Raw genomic sequence first — 21,147 nt, 5'->3', positions numbered from 1 at the left:
ATAGGTGCAGGAGAAGGCCATTCGGCCCTTCAAGCCAGCACCGCCATTGATCGTGATCATGGCTGATCATCCACAATCAGTAACCCGTGCCAAACATCTCCCCATATCCCTTGGATCCACTAGCCCCCAGAGCTCTATCTAACTCTCACTTAAATTCATCCAGTGATTTGACCTCCACTGCCCTCTGTGACAGAGAATTCCACAAATTCACAACTCTCTGAGTGAAAAAGTTTGTTCTCACCTCAGTTTTAAATGGCTTCCCATTTATTCTAAGACTTTGGCCCCAGGTTATGGACTCGACCAACATTGGGAACATTTTTCCTGCATTTAGCTTGACCAGTCCTTTTATAATTTTATATGTCTCTATAAGATCCCCTCTCATCATTCTAAACCCCAGTGAATACAAGCCTAGTCTTTTCAATCTTTCCTCATATGACAGTCCCGCCATCCCAGGGATCAATCTCGTCAACCTACACTGCACTGCCTCAATTACAAGGATGTCCTTCCTCAAATTAGGAGACCAAAACTGTACACAATACTCCAGATGTGGTCTTACCAGGGCCCTATACAACTCCACAAGAACCTCTTTAATCCTATACTGAAATCCTCTTGTTATGAAGGCCAACATTCCATTAGCTTTCTTCACTGCCTGCTGTACCTGCACGCCAACTTTCCGTGACTGGTGTACAAGGACACCCAGGTCTCGCTGCACCTCCCCCTTACCTAACCTGACACTTGTCATGACGATGTGTCATGATGATGATATGCAAATATCGTGACCTGTGTATCAGGTGAGTGGAGAGATGGAAGGTGTGCTTGCTGTGTGCTGAATACTGCAAGGCTGGAAGGTTCCAGTCAGGAGAGACAATAAACATAGAAACTAAGTAATGTAACTTATACAGATTGTGTCTGCATCATTATTACACATCTGAGGCAGAGATGTGACATTGGCGATGAGGATATTTTGGATTTGGATATTTTGGATTCTGAATCTGTGACTACCTGCTGGAAAAACGGTTAGAAAAAGGTCATAATGGCAGTCGCTTGAGCACTTCACGGAGTTCCACACTCGATCCAACGGGTGCTGCGAGTACCGTCAGCGTGAAGTGGAATGCGTGGCTGGAGGAATTGGAGGCCTACGCCGACAGTCGCGGGCTCTTTCATGATGAGAGTGCGCCAGGCAAGAAGGCGCAGCGGAGATCGTTGCTTCTCTTCACCGCCCGCGGCCGGCAGTTCGAGAAATGTTTAAAACCCTCCCTGACACCGGAATGAAGGATGACTATAAGACTATATGATGCATTGAACAGTCATTATGTGGTGGTGCCGAATGCTACATTACAACACCATTTATTCCGCAAAACAACACAGGAAGAGGGCGAGACTGTTGCTCAATTTGTGACGCGACTCAGACAGGTGTCTGTAGGATGCAAATATGTGGCTGCTGATGTGGAAAACTAGATATTGGATCAGGTTGTCCAGCAATGCAGGTCAGACAAGCTCAGGAGAAGGCTGCTAGAAAAACCTTAATGATGCTTTGTTGATTGCAGCGGCACTGGAAGCTGTTGAGGGACAATTTCACGATTCCAAGACTGGGCAAATTAACTGGCTGTCCCACGGGAGACCAAGAAGGAAACCTGAAAGTGAGATTGAGTGTTACAGGTGGTGCAACAAGGGTCACATAGGGAAAGATTCATGTTGTCCGGCAAAAGGTAGAACATGTACAAAGTGTGGAGGCAAAGATCATTTTGCAAAAGAATGTAAAAGTAAGGCCATGGAAAATACAAGTGATTACAACAAGAGTGAATCTTCCAAGGCAAGGGAGAAAGGGAAGTCCAGTGACAAGATAGACAGATCGTGGCAGAAAAAGAAGGGTCACGTCTGTCACGTCGAAGGTGATTTCGGAAGTGATGAGGACAGTGATGAACCTGGTGAGCATGCTGTTAAAAGGAATTATCAGTTTGCATTGAATGAAAGTCGTCTGGAGAAAGTTACAGTGACCATCGGAGGTGTTACAGTGCCAGTGATTATAGATTCTGGTAGCGACAGCAACATCACTTTGGGAATGCTTGAAACAGCAGAAAATCAAATGCACGTCAAGGAGGTGTAGTAGGAAGTTATATCCATACACTGCAACTGAACCATTGCAGACCATTGGATGTTTCACGGCTAAAGTAAAAGTCGGAGATAGAAAAACTGATGCAGAATTCATGGTGATAGAAGAGAAAGGAGAACCCCTGCTCAGTACAAGTACAGCTCGAGAGCTGGGAGTGCATGTCAAGTCAGTGCAGTCATATGATGACATGAGGCAGGAATTTCACTCAGTATTCCAAAGAGTTGGAAAATTGAACGGCCGGTAAGTGAAGTTAGCTATTGATGAAACTGTTCAGCCGAAAGCACAACCAGTGCAGAGAATGCCATTTGGACTTCGTGGAAAAGTAGAAGCTAAAATCAAGGAGTTGATTGATCAGGACATTATTGAGCCAGTTGAACATTCAACACCATGGGTGAGTCCAGTAGTGATAGTGCTGAAACCCAATAATGATATCAGACATGAGGAGAGCCAATGAAGCAATAATCAGAGAAAGACACCCAATTCCGACGATCGATGAGATGCTACAAGAGTTATCAACCAGTAAAGTCTTCTCCAAAATTGATCTCAAGTGGGGATATCACCAATTGGAATTACATCCAGAGTCAAGAGAGGTGACAACATTTGTCACTCACTGTGGATTGTTTCGGTACAAAAGACTGATGTTTGGAATCAATGCCGCCCCTGGGATTTATCAGTATGAAATCCACAGAGTGATTCAGGGTGTACCAGAAGCACCAAACATAGCAGATGACATCATCGTCCATGCATCAATTTGTGAGGAGCATGACAGAAGATTGAAGCTAGTGTTGACTAAACTTCAAGAAGCAGGTCTCACTGTGAATGAAGACAAGTGCAAGTTTGGTGTCTCTGAGATGGATTCCATGGGACACAGACTCACAAGTGAAGGGTTGAACCGGGCAAAGGCTAAAGTGAAAGCTGTTGCAGATGCACGTGGACCTCAGAATGCGACCGAGATGAGGAGCAACCCATCGGAACCAATTAGAAGTTCAAAGTTGCCAATAGGACCATGGGTTGACATAGCTGTTGATGTTCTTGGACCACTTCCAACAGGTGAATCAATTATGGTAGTAGTAGACTACTACAGTAGATACTATGAGTATGCAGTGATGAAATCAACTGCAGCAGAAAAGACTGTACAGGCATTAGCAGAGATTTTCGCCAGACATAGGTTGCCTGTTACATTGCACTCCGACAATGGGGCACAGTTTGTTTCGGAGATGTTTGCTGAGTAAATGAGAACCACAGGTGTTCATCATCACAAGGTGACTCCTAAATGGCCACAAGCTAACTTAGAAGTAGAGAGACCAAGCCAGTCCATAGAGAAGAGGATACGAATCGGCCGTGCCGAAGGGAAAAACTGGAAGAAGGCGCTGCTAGCATATGTAGCTGTATATCGGGTGATCACTCACTCAACGACAGGGAAAAGCCCAGCAGAAGCCTTGTTTGGAAGGAAAATTTGCACTAAAATGCCAGAAGTGCGAGAGATCAGGGAAGACCAGGAGTTGAGAGACTGTGATGCCGTAAACAAAGGTGTGACAAAATGGTATGCCAACTTGAAACGAGGAGCCAGGCACTCAGAAATAATGCCTGGTGATGACGTACTTGTGAGGCGAGATGATGGTGGTAAGATGGACACTCCTTACCATTGGCAGCCACACAATGTTGTATCGAGGAGCAGTAGCAGGGTGACAGTCAAGTCTCCAGAAGGTGTTATATACAAGAGGAATGTATCGAGTGTAAAAAAGTACATGTCGAGAGACACTCGAATCGAGGGGGGGCCAAAGTCCACCGAGAGTCACCGATTCAGAGGGGCCATAAGATATCCCTGAGGTGGTGACTGGTGTTCCTGAGACAACGAGGATTCCTGAGGTGGTGACCAGAGTTCCAGAGGCAGCACGCTACGACGCAGGTGGTGAGCAGAGATGGTGTCTGGATGACAACACATTAGCAGATTCCACTGACACTGATGTTCTTGTGCCAGCTGGGAGACTTCAACATGAAAGGAGAGTTCCCAAAATATATGATGATTTTGTGTTATAGACGATAGTTATAGTTTTGTTTAGTAATTATATGATATTTGTTTAGAGGCAAAGGAAGTTCACAAGTTATTATTTATATATTTGTATTAAGGGAAAAATAACGTAATTTTTAAGAGTAAAGAATTGTTTAATTGGGGGAAAGAACACAGTAATTTAAAGTTTAATTCTGGTAAAGGAGGGATGTCATGATGATGTGTCATGATGATGATATGCAAATATGGTGACCTGTGTATCAGGTGACTGGAGAGTTGGAAGGTGTGTTTGCTGTGTGCTGAATACTACAAGGCCTGAAGCTTGTCGTCAGGTGTGATAATAATCATAGAAACTAAGTAATGTGACTTATACAGACTGTGTCGGCATCATTATTACACATCTGAGGCGGAGATGTGACACCATTGAGATAATAATCTACCGCCTTGTTTTTGCCACCAAAGTGGATAACCTCACATTTATCTATATTATACTGCATCTGCCCACTCACTCAACCTGTCCAGGTCACCCTGCAACCTCCAAATATCCTCTTCACAGTTTACACTGCCACCCAGCTTTGTGTCATCTGCAAACTTGCTAGTGTTGCTTCTAATTCCCTCATCCAAATCATTAATATATATGGTAAACAGTTGGGGCCCCAACACCGAGCCTTGCGGCACTCCACTCGCCACTGCCTGCCATTCTGAAAAGGACCCTTTTACACCTATTCTTTGCTTCGTGTCTGCCAACCAATTTTCTATCTATGTCAACATGATTCCAGGGAATGATGAACGGGACGGGGTGGGTGAGAATGGCCCTGATTCAGGGTCTTTCTCTGGGTGAACAAACTCCCTCAGTTCAGGGGCTGACTCTCTGATTGTTGTTTCAGTTCCGGTGGATGGAAGATTCCGGAGACTCCCGTTCCACACTACCACTGCTCCGGGAAGTACCCAGGCTGGCTAGACGGTAGGGTCAGAGTTTACAACAGATGGTCTCAGTTATTGTGGGGGAGGGTCAGACTGATGACCCAGATCTCTCCAGAGGGCCCCTCACACAGACACGGAACCCAACCTCCCACAGCGGGTCCCCCACAGTCACACAGACCACGCTCCGGCCCTGGATCCTCACGGAGTGCGGTGGGGAAGCTCCAGCTTCCTGGAGTTTCGTGGCAGTGGGGCTACGGATCCCACCCGCCCGCTGTCCCCGCTCCAGATCAACAGTTTCAGTGGAGGAGCTGCTCCCAGGGAGCTGGGCCCGTCTCAGGACACACACAGTTCAGCAACGAGGCGGAGAAATTAAATACACACAACATTTAGCACAAATGTGCTCATGTTGTGTGATTGAAGCATTTGTGATGTGTCCTGGTTAAAATTATTGTAACCAACCTAGTGACATTTCCCATCAGGCTGATCTAAATACTATATCATTTGACAAGGTTCCACATCGGAGATTAGTGGGCAAAATTAGAGCACATGGTATTGGAGGCAGGGTACTGACATGGATAGAAAATTGGTTGACAGACAGAAAGCAAAGAGTGGGGATAAATGGGTCCCTTTCAGAATGGCAGGCAGTAACTAGTGGGGTACCACAAGGCTCGGTGCTGGGACCGCAGCTATTTACAATATACATTAATGACTTGGATGAAGGGATTAAAAGTACCATTAGCAAATTTGCAGATGATGCAAAGCTGGGTGGTAGTGTGAACTGAGAGGAAGATGCTATGAGGTTGCAAGGTGACTTGGACAGGTTGTGTGAGTGGGCGGATGCATGGCAGGTGCAGTTTAATGTGGTTAAGTGTGAGGTTATCCACTTTGGTGGTAAGAATAGGAAGGCAGAGTATTATCTGAATGGTGTCAAGTTAGGAAAAGGGGACGTACAACGAGATCTGGGTGTCCTAGTGCATCAGTCACTGAAAGGAAGCATGCAGGTACAGCAGGCAGTGAAGAAAGCCAATGGAATGTTGGCCTTCATAACAAGAGGAGTTGAGTACAGGAGCAAAGAGGTCCTTCTGCAGTTGTACAAGGCCCTAGTGAGACCTCACCTGGAGTACTGTGTGCAGTTTTGGTCTCGAATTGTGAGGAAGGATATTCTGGCTATTGAGGGCGTGCAGCGTAGGTTTACTAGGTTAATTCCCGGAATGGCGGGACTGTCATATGTTGAAAGATTGGAACGACTAGGCTTGTATACACTGGAATTTAGAAGGATGAGAGGAGATCTTATCGAAACGTATAAGATTATTAAGGGGTTGGACACGTTAGAGGCAGGAAACATGTTCCCAATGTTGGGGGAGTCCAGAACAAGGGGCCACAATTTAAGAATAAGGGGTAGGCCATTTAGAACTGAGATGAGGAAAAGCTTTTTCAGTCATAGAGTTGTGAATCTGTGGAATTCTCTACCTCAGAAGGCGGTGGAGGCCAATTCTCTGAATGCATTCGAGAGAGAGCTAGATAGAGCTCTTAAGGATATCGGAGTCAGGGGGTATGGGGAGAAGGCAGGAACGGGGTACTGATTGAGAATGATCAGCCATGATCACATTGTATGGCGGTGCTGGCTCGAAGGGCCAAATGGCCTCCTCCTGCACATATTGTCTATTGACTATAATTAATCATTAGTCATACGGCCCAGAAACGGGCCCTTCGGCCCATGGTAACCATGATGTCCCATCTGAGCTACTGATTCGGCCCATGTCCGCTCATCACCAGCTGTCAGCACCCATGGGGGGAGGGTGCGGGGCTTGTGTTTCCAGTCCAGACCCCGGCACCCCAGGGTGTCAGCACCAGGAGCCGGTCTCAGGGAGCAGGGGCCGCGGTGGGGAGTGTGGGTGGGGAGGGTGAGGGCAGCAGCTCACCACTGACTGAGGCAGGTCAGACCCGACCGTGGCTTGTGATCACTGCCTTACACTGGCTCCACATTCACATTCCCCACCGCACTGTGACCGGGTACATTTTACAATGTTTATAATCCTCATTCCAGGTCCCCATCCCAGCATGGGAGACGGGGAGGTGACCAGGACTGTCTGTTTCACCATGGGCGGTTACATCTGCAACTGGAACCGGGAGATCAGGGTGAAGAACTGCAGCGGTTACTTTGTGTATCAGCTGTGGCCGTCACCCCTCACCAACGCTGTGTATTGTACAGGTAGGTCCCCGTTCCCCAGTCACACGGGCTGTTGGGGTTGTGGAGATATTTTGGGATGTCCCGAGTCACCAACACACACAGTGGACGTTCCTGCATTTAGTACTTTCCTGCACAAGAGGCTGGTCAACAAGGTCAGAGCACATGGAATTGTTCGCACACTGACATGGATTGAGAGTTGGCTTTAGGACAGAGAGCAAGAGGTGGGAATAAGCAGATCATTCTCAGGTTGGCAGCAGTGACGTGTGGGTACAAGAGGGCTCAGTGCTTGGGCCTTGGCGATTCACAGTCTATATCAATAACTTGGCTGGGGTGATCATCTGTGGACTGAGATACACCATGATATCTCCCACTGACCAGCAGTGTCCCTCACTGTCCACGGTCAGTTCCCTGGGAACTGAGATAAACTGTGATATCTCCCATCGACCACACAGTGTCCCTTTAGTCTTGCAGCTGTCTACAATGTCCCAGTACATTTGTTCTTCTAATTCCCACTGACTATTTGAGGGCCTGTCGTACACTGCCAAAAAGGTGATCATCCCCTTTTCAGTTCTCAGCTCCACACTTTTACCACCACCTCCATTTTCCCTGCCCCCAGCACCAACTCCTCAGCCACACATTCATCTGCCCTATCCTCCTGTTCCTACCCTCACTAGCATGTGGCACCAGTGGCAATCCAGGCATTACTACCTGGAGGACCTGCATTAACCTTTTGCCTAATTCTCTGTCTTCAGTCCACAGGACCTCATCCCTTTTCCTACCTCTGTCATTTGTGCCAACGTACACAACGACGTCTGGCTGCTCTCCCTCCCCCTTGAGAATGCTCTGCAGCCGCTCGGTGACATCCTAGACCCTGGGGCCAGGGAGACAACACACCATCCTGGAGCCTCATTTGCTGCCCCACAATCTCCTGGCTGTTTCCCGAACTAACGATTCCCCAATCACTATCACTCTACCTGACTGTGACCTTCCCCACTGTGCCTCAGAGCCGGGCTTGATGCCACACACCTGACTACTGCTGCCCTCCCTGGCCGGTCATCCCCCAACAGGATCCAAAGGGACAAAGCTGATGTCGAGGGGAATGGCCGCAGGAGATCCCTGCACTTTCTCATGACTCCCTTTGCTGGTGATCACCCATCTACTTTCTGCCCCTACCCGAGGCGTGACCACCTCACTGTGACCCCTACCTGTGGCACCCTGGGTGTCCTGATGATGTGTCCGGATGATGCTGATGTCATCCAGCTGCTGCTCCAGTTCCCTTAATCAGTCTGTAAGGAGCAGCAGCAGGACACCCCTCCCACACCTCCTCAGCAACACTGAAGGTTTCCCTGACTTCCCACATCATGTAGGAGGAGATGTACATGAGGGACGTGCTGTCCAAAATGGGCCTTGGGGAGGGAATCAGGAAGTGATCCAACTGCTCTACACCGATATCCTTAGTGCAGTCCAAATCAATGGGTGGGAATCAGACAGCTTCCCCGTCAGGTCTGGAGTCAGGCAGGGTTGCCCTATCTCCCCTGTCTTGTCCGTCTGTTGTATTGAGCCCTTTGCCGAGTCCATCAGGAAGGATGCGAGCATAAGAGGAGTGACATTGCCAGGCAGTGGGGGCACTCAGGTCAAGGCCTCCCTGTACATGGACGATGTCGCCGTCTTTTGCTCGGATCCAGGGTCGGTCCGCAGACTGATCAGCGTCTGCGACCAGTTTGAGTCGGCCACGGGGGCCAGGCTGAACCGCAGGAAGAGCGTGGCCATGCTCTTTGGCAACTGGCCGGACCAATCTTCCATCTGCTTCACCATTACTTCTTGAAGGTGCTGGAAGGCTGGTTCGGGAAGGCTGAGGCGTGTAACAAGAATTGGCTGGAGCGGATAGCCAAGGTGGGGAAGAAGCTGGAGCTGTGGAAGCAGCGCTCCCTCTCCTTCACAGGGAAACACCTGGTCATCAGGTGTGAGGTGCTCTCGGGGCTGCTGTATTTGGCGCAAGTGTGGCCTGTCCCTCCCTCCTACGCCACGGGGATCACCCGGGCCATCTTCCACTTCATCTGGGGGTCGACGATGAACCGGGTGCGACGGGCCACAATGCACAAGTCGGCAGACAACGGGGGCAAAAGCGTGCCCAACGTCGCCCTCATCCTGATGGCCACCTTCGTGTGTGGCTGCATCAGGCGGAGCATAGAGCCAAGGCACGTGGGCACCAAGTGCCACTACCTGCTGAGGTTCTACCTGTCCCCGGTGTTGCGAAGGATGGGCCTGGCGCAGATGCCACGCAATGTGCCAGTCAGCTGGGCATTGCCGCACCATCTGTCACTCGTGGAAAGGTTCTTCCGGACCAACACCTTTGACCACAAGTCCATCGGGCAGTGGTCAGCACGGAACATCCTGCAGGCACTGCAGGGGAATGACTCCATGGATCCTGTGGCGTGGTTCCCAGAGCAGACTGCCCAGCTTGTCTGGCAAAATGCCTCATCACCAGAACTCACCAACAAACACCAAGACCTGGCTTGGCTGGCGGTGAGGGGAGCCCTCCCAGTCAGATCCTTCCTGCACTGCCGGAACCTCACTACCAGTGCACGCTGCCCTCGGGATGGCTGCTATGGAGAGGAGACGGTGGCCCACCTCTTCACAGAGTGTGGATTTGCAAAGAGAGTCTGGAGAGGTTTGCAGGGGTCCCTGTCATGATTCATTCCGAGCAGCTCCGTCACAGAGGACTCTGTGATCTACGGACTGTTCCCAGGGATGCATTCAGAGACTGACATCGAGTGGTGCTGGAAGGTCATCAACTCAGTGAAAGACGCTCTTTGGTCTGCCCTAGCTTTGTTGACCTCCCAGCGGAGCGAGCTGTCCGTCGGGGAGTTTTGCTGACTGGCCCGCTGCAGACTGCAGGAGTACGTGCTGTGGGATGCACTGAAGATTGGTGCAGCCAACGCCAAGGCTCTGTGGGGGAGGACCACAGTCTAGGGTCCTTCCGCTGCTGGACATGGGGGGCAGGGTGTGGTGGAAACGACACTCCAAATAAGGCATTCTGTGTAAATTTCTGTGTTAATTTGGAAATGAATATCTGTATTGAACGTGAAACCTCCGGAAATGCCGGATGGGGGTTTTGAAAAGAAGATGTTTTGTAAATATTTATGACTTGAATAAAGTATTTTTTGATATAAAATATACTAACTGCCCAACCTGCCATCCTTACTGCCCTGGACCACAGAGAGTGTATATTAGAACAATAACCACAAACCAGACCTTATCCCGCTGTCACCCTGTACGTCGAAGCCTCTCAAGCCAAAGCATCGCACTCACCCTCCCCACGGCAATGTGTTACGTGCCATCCAGTCAGCAGAAAGTCCATTCATTATTACATCCAAGCCGTCCACTATGTACAAATATGGGATAAAGAGAATAATGTTTTGTGCAAGATAAATTCCAGTAAAGTCCAATTATAGAAGAGGTGGGACTGCATCGTTGATTCTGCTGGTGGCCTGGCCAAGGCAACATCAAGTGTAGATGGAGTCAATGGAAGGGATGCTGGTTTGAGTAAAGGTCTGGGCTGTGTCCACAATTCTCTGCAATGTCTTGCAGTCTTAGATAGAACTGTTCCCAAACCATGCTGTGATGCATCTGGATAAAATGCTTTCTGTGGTACATCTGCAGAAGTTGGTGAGAGTTGCTGGGGACTTGCCAACCTTCCTTAACCTTCTCTGGAGGTGGAGGTGTTGATGTGCTTTCTTGGCCATTGCATTGATATGACTGCTCCAGGACAAGTTGTTGGAGATATTTACTGCACGGAATTTGAAGCTTTCAACCATCTCTACTTCTGGGCTGTCAATGTTTACGGGGTATGTGTACCGCTTTGTGTAATAAGCTCATGAGTTTGAGGAGCAGAATTAGGCCATTTGGCCCATCAGGTCTACTATGCCATACTATCATGCCTGATCTATCTTTCCCTCTCTCCCCATTCTCCTGTCTCCTCCCCATAACGCGTGACACCCTGGTGACACCCTTACCAATCAAGTTTCCGTCAGTCTACGCCTTAAAAAACACCTCATGACTTGGCCTCCACAGCTGTCTGTGACAAGAATTCTACAGATCACCACCTGCATTTTGAAAGGAGATGAGGGGGAATTTCTTTACTCAAAAGAGTATTTATTCTGAGGTTGTGGCCTCTGGTTCTAGGCTCTCCCACAAATGGAAACATCCTCTCCATATTCACTATCCAGGCCTTTCACTTCTCGGCAAGTTTCAATGAGGTCCCCCCACTTCCTTCTAAAGTCCAGTGAGTCGAGGCCCAGTGCCACCAAACGCTCATCATATGTTAACTCATTCATTCCTGGGATCATTCTTGTAAACCTCCTCTGGACCTTCTGCAGGGGAACTCCTGCTTCATCAGATATAGGGCCCAAAACAACTCACAATACTGCAAATGCAGTCTGACATGTGCCTCCCAAAAGCCTCAGCATTACATCCGTGTTTCTATATTCTAGTCCTCGAAATAAATGCGAGCATTGCATTTGCCGTCCTTACTATGGATCACTTGCAATTTAACTTTTTGGGAATCCTGCACCAGCTCTCCCAAGTCCCTTTGCACCTTCAAACTCTGAATTCTTTCCTCATTTAGAAAATAGGCTATGCCTTTACTCCTACTACCAAAACGCATGACTCCACACTTTACCGTGCTGTATTCCATCTACCACTTCCCTTGCTTTCTCTACACTATTTACATCATGGAATTAAAAGTAACACAAGGACACAAAGAAGACACAAAGCTGTGTGAACTGCAAAGAGGATGCTAGGAGGTTGCAGGGTGAGTTGGATAGGTTGAGTGAGTGGGCAGATGCATGGCAGATGCAGTGCAATGTAGTACTGTTAATGTGAGGTTATCCACTTTGGCTGCAAGAACAAGGAGGCAGATTATTATCTCAATGGTGTCAGATTAGGGAAAAGGGAAATGCAATGAGACCTGGGTGTCCTTGTTCTCCAGTCACTGAAAGTAAACATGCAGGTACAGCAGGCAGTGAAGAAAGCTAATGGCATTTTGGGTTCATAACAAGAGGATTTGTGTAAAGGAGTAAATAGGTCTTTCTGCAGTTGTACAGGGCCCTGGTGAGTACATCTGGAGTATTGTGTGCAGTTTTGGTCTCCTAATTTGAGGAAGGACATCCTTGCTATTGAGGGAGTGCAGCGTAGGTTCACGAGGTTAATCCCTGGGATGGCGGGACAGTCATATGAGGAAAGATTGAAAAGACTGGGCTTATATTCACTGGAATTTAGAAGGGTGAGAGGGGATCTTATCGAAACATATAAAATTATAAAAGGACTGCACAAGCTAGATGCAGGAAAAATGGTCCCAATGTTGGGAGAGTCCAGAACCAGGGGCCACAGTTTAAGAATAAAGGGGAGGCCATTTAAAACTGAGATGAGAAAAAACTTTTTCACCCAGAGAGTTGTGAGTTTGTGGAATTCTCTGCCACAGAGGGCAGTGGAAGCCAGATCACTGGATGAATATAAAAGAAAGTTAGATAGAGATCTAGCAGCTCGCGGAATCAAGGAGTACGGGGAGAAGGCAGGCATGGTTTTACTGAATGTGGATGCTCAGCCATGATCACAATGAATGTCGGTACAGGCTCGAAGGGCCAAATGGCCTCTTCCTGCACCTGTTTTCTATGTTTCCTACCTACCGTACCACCGATCTTCATATTAGCTGCAAAACTGGCCACAGAGCCTTCAATGTTGCTCTTACAGCTTCCTGTGATGAGCTGACCATTTGCCTCTGACTATCAGGGTGGGGGAACTATACGACACTCCATCAATGTGTCTGCCTCATGTTAACCCACATGTTCTCATGTGTCGATCATTCTGTTACCTCCACCCACCACACGTGTGTCCCTGCCTTCCAGCTCGTTCCCTGAACCCTTGCCTCCCACATCCTCCCCCTTGAGCCCCTGTCACTTCCCTTGGTGCTGCCTCTCTGCCCCGACCCCTGTGCCTCACTGGTAGCTACGGGCTCTGCTTCACCATTCAATCGAGGCAACGAGGACGTTTCACTTTTCAATGCGAGAAGGCAAAGAGTGGCAATAAATAGGGCTAGCAGTCTTCCGCAAGGGTCAGAGCTAAATGATTTGGCTGAGGGAATTGAAGGCTTTGCGGCCAAGTTTGCAGTTGAAATTAAAATAGGTGGAGGGGCAGGTAGTGTAGAGAATGCAATGATTCTGCAGAAGGACTTGTCATGTTGGGAGAGTGGGCTGAGAAGTGGCAAATGGAGTGCAGATTAGCAAAGTGAGGAGTCATGTATTTGGTTGTAGGAATAAAGAGGTAGATTATGTTCTACATGGGGAGAGAATTCAGAAATCGGAGACGCAAAGGGACTTGGGAGTGCTGGTGCAGGATTCCCAGAAATGCAATTTGCAAGTCGAATTGGTGGTAAGGAAGGTGAATGCAATGCGAGCATTTATTTTAAGAGGGCTAGATTACAAAAACAGGGATGTAATGTTAAGGCTCTTTTAAGGCTCTGGTCAGGCCACGTTTGGAGTATAGTGAGTTGTTTTGGGCCCTGTATCTGAGGAAGGATGTGCTGGCATTGGAAAAGGTCCAGAGGAGGTTTGTGAGAATGATCCCAGGAATGACTGGGTTAACATATGATGAGCATTTGAAGACACTGGTCCTATAATCGCTGTAGTTTAGAAGGATGAAATGGGACCTCATTGAAACTTACTGAAACGTGAAAGGCCTGGATAAATTGATTGTGGAGAAGATCTTTTCATGAGTTGGAGAGTCTGGGACCAGAGGCCACAGCCTCAGAATAAAAGGACATACATTTATAAAGGAGATGAGCAGGAATCTCTCTGGTGAATCTGTAGAATACAATGCCACAGACGGCTGTGGAGGCCGTCAATGGATAATGGAGATTGACAGATTCTTGATGAATAGGTGTGTCAGGTATTATGGGGAGAATGCAGGAGAATGGGGTTGAGAAGGAAAGATAGATTAGTAGTGATTGAATGGCAAAGTAGATTTGATGGGCTGTTTGGCCTAATTCTGCACCTAGAACATCTGGACTTCCTATGATTAAGCCCAGTACAGCTCCATATTCCCGACTCTGATCGAGGGTCCCAGCCTGAAATGTCTCCTATCCATTTCTGCCACAGTTGCTGCCTGACCCACTGAGTTACTCCAGCATTTGTGTTTTGCTGAACATTCCTGCATCTGCCATTACTCGTGTCTCCAACCCCATATCTGGTAGATTTATCTACGCATTGGCTCAATAACCTCTCCTGAGCGCACTGTTCAAATTTCACCCAAACAAAGCTCTTCATACAAAGTCACTCCAGGTCAATATTGTGGACGTTAAATCTTCCACTACTGTAACCTGTTGCACTTACAGCTTCCTGTGATGAGTTGACCATTTGCCTCTGAATATCAGGGTGGGGGAACTATACGACACTCCATCAATGTGTCTGCTCACGTTAACCCACATGTTCTCATGTGTCCATCATTCTGGTGCCTCGTCCCTCCTCACATTGTATCCTCCTCAGCTCAACCCTCTCCTGTTTTACAATCTGAAACCCTGTGAGCTGGAATGTTCCACACCACCCTGACATTGATTGAACCCAGTTGCAGTCATGGACACCCCTCACTCACCCACGTACCTATCTGTGGCCTCAGTACATTGCCTTCATTCCCCAGGCATTTAAATTACCAGCAGTCGACACTGGCCATAAACAAAACCTTTGGTGGGGAGAAGGCAGGCACGGGTTATTGATTGTGGACGATCAGCCATGATCACAATGAATGGTGGTGCTGGCTCGAAGGGCCGAATGGCCTCCTCAAGCACCTATTTTCTATGTTTCTATGAGAAGATACAGGGCAACATGAGCAAGTTTGCTGATGACACAAAGGTTATTGGTTTTACAGATAGTGAAAATGGTTGTGAAAGATTGCAGCAGGATCTGGATCGATTGGCCAGGTGGGCGGAGGAATTGTTGATGGAATTTAATACAGAAAAGTGTGACGGGTTGCATTCAATACCATCCAGCCGGAGCTTCTGGGGGGCAAGCTGGAGCACACAGGAGTAGATCACCACCTCACATCCTGGATTCTGGACATCTCACCAACCGACCACAGTATGTGAGGACAAAGGACTATGTCTCGGACAGGGTGGTCTGCAGCACAGGGGTTCCACAGGGAACAATGCTAGCTCCATTCTTGTTCACCCTGTAAACCGCAAACTTCAGGCACAGCTCACCAAACTGCTATCTACAGAAGTTCTCTGACTACTCTGCCATCGTCGGCCTCATCACAGGCAACGATGACAGGGCGTACAGAGAACTGATCAAGGAGTTTGTGGACTGGTGCCAGCGGAACTGCCTCCGGATCAATGCGGGGAAAACCAGGGAGATGGTGGTAGATTTCCGCAGGTGCAGCCAGGTCCCCCCGACACTGGTGAACATCCAGGGAATGGACATCGAGAGGGTGGATTCTTATAAGTACCTCAACAATAAACTGGACTGGACCGTAAACCCCGATGCGCTATACAGAAAGGGCCAGAGCAGACTTTATCTGCTAGGGAGGCTCAGGTGTTTTGGAGTGCAGGGGGCACTCCTAAGGACCTTCTACAACACGGTGGTTGCATCGGCCATTTTCTATGGAGTGGTCTGCTGGAGCAGCAGCATCTCAGCGGTGGAAGGGAAGAGACTCGACAAGCTGGTCAGGAAGGCCAGCTCTGTCCTGGGTTGCCCCCTCGACTCAGTGCAGGCGGTGGGAGAGAGGAGGATGATGGCAAAGCTAACATCGATGCACGACAACGACTCCCACCCCATGCAGGACACTGTCACTGCACTGAGTAGCTCCTTCAGTGACAGACTCCTTCACCCCAAGTGCATGAGGGAGAGATATAGGAGGTCCTTCCTTCCCGCTGCTGTGAGACTGCACAACCAGCACTGCTCCCAGCAGACGAGTCAACAGTAACAGTTAAGGAATACACAGTAAACTGATGACAATTTATCCTTGTCTTTACTTTTATTTATAATGAATGATCTCTTGCTATCCACTTTGCTGCTCTAACACTGTAAATTTCCCCGGTGTGGGACAAATAAAGGAATATATTATTATTATTATTTTGAGACTTCGAACAAGGGCAGGATCTACACAGTAAATGGTAGCTCTCTGGGTAGTGTTGTAGAGCGGAGGGATCGAGGAGTACAGGTGCATGGTTCCTTGAAGGTCGAGTCGCAGGTAGATAGGGTGGTCAAAAAGGCTTTTGGCACATTGGCCTTCATCAGCCAGAGTATTGAGTATAGAAGTTGGGAGGTCATGTTGCAGTTGTATAAGACGTTGGTGAGACTACATTTAAAATATTGTGTTCAGTACTGGGCACCATTTTACAGGAAAACTATTGTCAAGCTTGAAAGGGTTCAGAAATGATTTATGAGGATGTTGCCAGGATTAGAGGGTGTAAGCCATAGGGAGAGATTGAGTAGGCTGGGACTCTGTTCCATGGAGCACCGGAGGATGAAGGGAGATCTTGTAGAGGTGTACAAAATCAGGAGAGGAATAGATCGGGTAGATACACAGAGTCTTTTGCCCAGAGTAGGGGATTCGAAGACCAGAGGACATAGCTTCAAGGTGAAGGGGAAAAGCTTCAATAGGAATCCGAGGGGTTACGTTTTCACACAAAGGGTGGTGGGTGTATGGAACAAGCTGCCAGAGGAGGTAGTGGAGGCTGGGACTATCCCATCATTTAAGAAACAGTTGACAGGTACATGGATAGGACAGGTTTGGAGGGATGTGGACCAAGCGCAGGCAAGTGGGACTTGTGTAGCTGGGACATTGTTGGGTGGTGTGGGCGAGTTAGGCCAAAGGGCCTGTTTCCACACTGTATCAATCCATGACTTTATGACTAGTTGGGAATAGGGAGCTGTACTGGACTTAATCTTAGGATGCCCGTCAGTTCTCGGAGCAGTATTAGGCCATTCGGTCCATCAAATTTACTTTGCCATTCAATCATGGCTAATCTATCTTTCCTTCTCAACCCCATTCTCCTGCCTTCTCCCCATAATACCTGACACACCTATTCATCCAGAATCTGTCTGTCTCCATTATCCAATGACGGCCTCCACAGCTGTCAGCAGCATTGTATTCCAGATTAACCAGTGTGTGTGTGTGTGTGTATGTGTGTGTGTAAGCACGTGTGTGTGTATATCTGTGTATGTGCGTGTGTGTGTCTATGTCTGTGTGTGTGCGTCTTTTTGTCTGTTTGTGTGTGCGTGTGTGTGCGTGTGTGTGTGTGCACGCGTGCTTGCGTGCAAGGGTGCAAGTGTGCGTGTATGCGTGTGTGTGCACCTGTGTGAGTGCATGTGTATTTGTGTGTGCATGTGAGTGGGTGCGTGTGTGTGTTTGTGTGTGCATGTGAGTGTGTGTGTTTGTGCGTGCATGTGTGTGTGCGTGTGTGTGTGTGCGCCTGTGTGTGTGCATGTGAGTGTGAGTGTGAGTGTGCATGTGAGTGTGTGTGTGTGTGTGCGTGTGTGTGTGCGTGCGTGTGTAGGAAAATAAAATTGCAGATGCTGGTACAAATTGAAGGTATGCACAAAATGCTGGAGTAACTCAGCGAGTCAGGCAGCATCTCTGGTGATGTTTCGGGTCGAGATCCTTCTTCAGACTGATGTCAGGAGGGGCGGGATAAAGAAAGGATATAGATGGAGCCAGGAAGACAGTGGGAATACTGGGAAGGGGAAGGGTGGGACAGAGGATCTATCTAAAGTTAGAGAAGGCAATGTTCACGCTGGGCTGTAAGCTGCCCAAGCAAAATATGAGGTGCTGTCCCTCCGATTTGCGGTGGGCCTCACTATGGCACTGGAGGCCCATGACAGAAAGGTCAGACTGGGAGTGGGAGGGGGATCCGCTGTTCCAGACACCAAATTAATTTCCACCTACCTCGACTCCACCCTGTTCCCCCTGGTCAAATCCCTCCCCACCTACGTCCAAGACACCTCACATGCTCTCCATCTCCTCTACCTCCGCTACATTGGTGCTACCTCCTGAACACATGCAGAACCCACTGACCATACATTTCACCACTAATTTCCATCCTTATCTTAAATATACTTAGACTGTCTCCAACATCTCCCTACCGTTTCTGGACCTCACCATCTCTATCACAGGAGACAGACTAGTGACCAACATCTGCTACAAACCCACTGACTCCTACAGCTATCTGGACTACACTTCTTCCCACCCTCTCTCCTGCAGAAAGTCTATCCCCTACTCCCAATTCCTCCCTGTACGCCGCATCTGCGCCCGGGATGAGGTGTTTCACACTAGGGCATCAGAGATGTCCTCATTCTTCAGGAAACGGTGCATCCCCTCTTCCATTATAGATGAGGCTCTCACTAGGGCCTCCTCTATATCCCGCAGCTCTGCTCTTGCTCCCCCTCCCCCCACTCGTAACAAGGACAGAGTCCCCCTTGTCCTCACCTACCACCCCATCAGCCAGCGTATCCAACAAATCATCCTCCAACATTTCCGTCACCTACAACGGGACCCCACTACTGGCCACATCTTCCCATCTCCTCCCCTTTCTGCTTTCCACAGAGAGTGTTCCGTCCGTAACTCCATGGTCCACTCATCCCTTCCTACCCAAACCACCCACTCCCAGGGCACTTTCCCCTGCAACCGCAAGAGATGCAGCACCTGTCCCTTTACCTCCCCCCTCGACTCCATCCAAGGACCCAAACAGTCTTTCCAGGTGAGGCAGAGGTTCACCTTCACCTCCTCAACCTCATCTAACTGTGCATTGTTCCCTGAAGGTGGAATCTCATGTGGATAGGGTGGTGAAGAAGGCGTTTGGTATGCTTGCCTTTATAAATCAGAGCATCGAATATAGAAGTTGGGATGTAATGTTAAAATTGTACAGGGCATTGGTGAGGCCGAATCTGGAGTATGGTGTGCAGTTCTGGTCACCAAATTATAGGAAGGATGTCGACAAAATGGAGAGGGTACAGAGGAGATTTACTAGAATGTTGCCTGGGTTTCAGCACTTAAGCTACAGAGCGAGGTTGAACAGGTTGGGTCTTTATTCATTGGAGCATAGAAGGTTGAGGGGGGACTTGATAGAGGTTTTAAAATTTTTGAGAGGGACGGACAGAGTTGACGTGCGTAGGCTTTTCCCTTTGAGAGTGGGGAAGATTCCAACAAGGGGACATAACTTCAGAATTAAGGGACAAAAGTCTAGGGGTAACATGAGGTGTAACTTCTTTACTCAGAGGGTGGTGGCTGTGTGGAATGAGCTTCCGGTGGAAGTGGTGGAGGCAGGCTCGATTTTATTATTTAAGAGTAAATTGGATAGGTATATGGATGGGAGGGGATTGGAGGATTATGGTCTGAGAGCAGGTAGATGAGACTAGGTCAGAAAAAGTGTTCGGCGTGGACTGGTAGGGACGAACGGGCCTGTTTCCGTGCTGTAATTGTTATATGGTTATATGGTTATTGTATCCGCTGTTCCAGATGTCAACTTCTCTACATCGGCGAGAACAGGCTCGGCGATCGTTTCGCTCAACACCTTCGCTCAGTCCACCTTAACCAACCTGATCTCCCGGGGGCTGAGCACTTCAACTCCCCCTCGCACTCCCAGTCTGACCTTTCTGTCATGGGCCTCCTCCAGTGCCATAGTGAGACCCACCGGAAATTGGAGGAACAGCACCTCATATTTCACTTGGGCAGCTGGCAGCCCAGCGGTATGAACATTGACTTCTCTAACTTCAGATAGTTCCTCTGTCCCTCTCTCCACCTCCCCCTTCCCAGTTCTCCCACTGTCTTCCTGCCTCCACCTATATCCTTCCTTTGTCCCGCCCCCCCCCCCACATCAGTCTGAAGAAGGGTCTCGACTCAAAACGTCGCCCATTTCTTCTGTCCAGAGATGCTGCCTGACCTGCTGAGTTACTCCAGCATTTTGTGTCTACCTGTGCATGCGTGAGTGCGTGTGTATGGTGCGTGTGTGTGCGCATGTGTGTGTGTACGTGTGCGTATGAGTGTGTGTGGGTATGTGTGTGTCTTTGTGTGCGTGAGTGTGTACGTGTGTGTCTGTGTGTGTGCATGTGTGGGTGCGTGCGTGCGTGTGTGCATGTGTGTGTGCGTATGAGTGTGTGTGGGTGTGCATGGGTGTGTGGGTGTGCATGTGTGTGTGGGTGTGTGTGTGTGTGTGCATGTGTGTGTGGGTGTGCATGTGTGTGTGTGTGCGTGTAGGTGAGTGTGTTTGTGTGTGGGTGCGTGTGTGTCTGTGGGAGGGTGCAGTGAGCATTTCCAGTGAGCAGCTGCTTCAGGTTGGGAACAAGAGGCTGGGGACATGAGCTGAACTTGACATTAACACGGTACATCAATCTGTCCCTCAGCCACAGACTCCACACTGGGTGACCCGTGTGTGACCCACACCGTCCTGGTTCAGCCCTGGAGGAGCACGGGTTGTTCCGGCACTGGGTGCAGCGGTGGGATATGGATGGGTGATTCACGTCTCGCAGTGGGATGGTACAGATTTAACAGGTAACGTGAGTTGGTCATTGCTGGGAAATTGGGCACTGATGGAGAATGTAAACGGGGGAACGAGGGGGTGTGAAGGGGAGATGTAGGGAGATGGGAATCATCAGTTGGTGCAATGGGACGGGGCATCAATACTGAGAATGGGGAGATCCCACATTGTGGAGAGAGACCGGGGAAGACGGGAGCGGAGGGAAAACTACATTGGATTCTGGGGAATGATGAACGGGACGGGGTGGGTGAGAATGGCCCTGATTCTGGGTCTTTCTCTGGGTGAACAAACTCCCTCAGGTCAGGGGCTGACTCTCTGATTGTTGTTTCAGTTCCGGTGGATGGAAGATTCCGGAGACTGCCGTTCCAGTGGATCACTGCTCC

This window comes from Rhinoraja longicauda, chromosome 41, assembly GCF_053455715.1.
Source record: "Rhinoraja longicauda isolate Sanriku21f chromosome 41, sRhiLon1.1, whole genome shotgun sequence".
Classification (NCBI taxonomy): domain Eukaryota; kingdom Metazoa; phylum Chordata; class Chondrichthyes; order Rajiformes; family Arhynchobatidae; genus Rhinoraja; species Rhinoraja longicauda.
Note: the sequence above shows the minus strand (reverse complement) of the source record.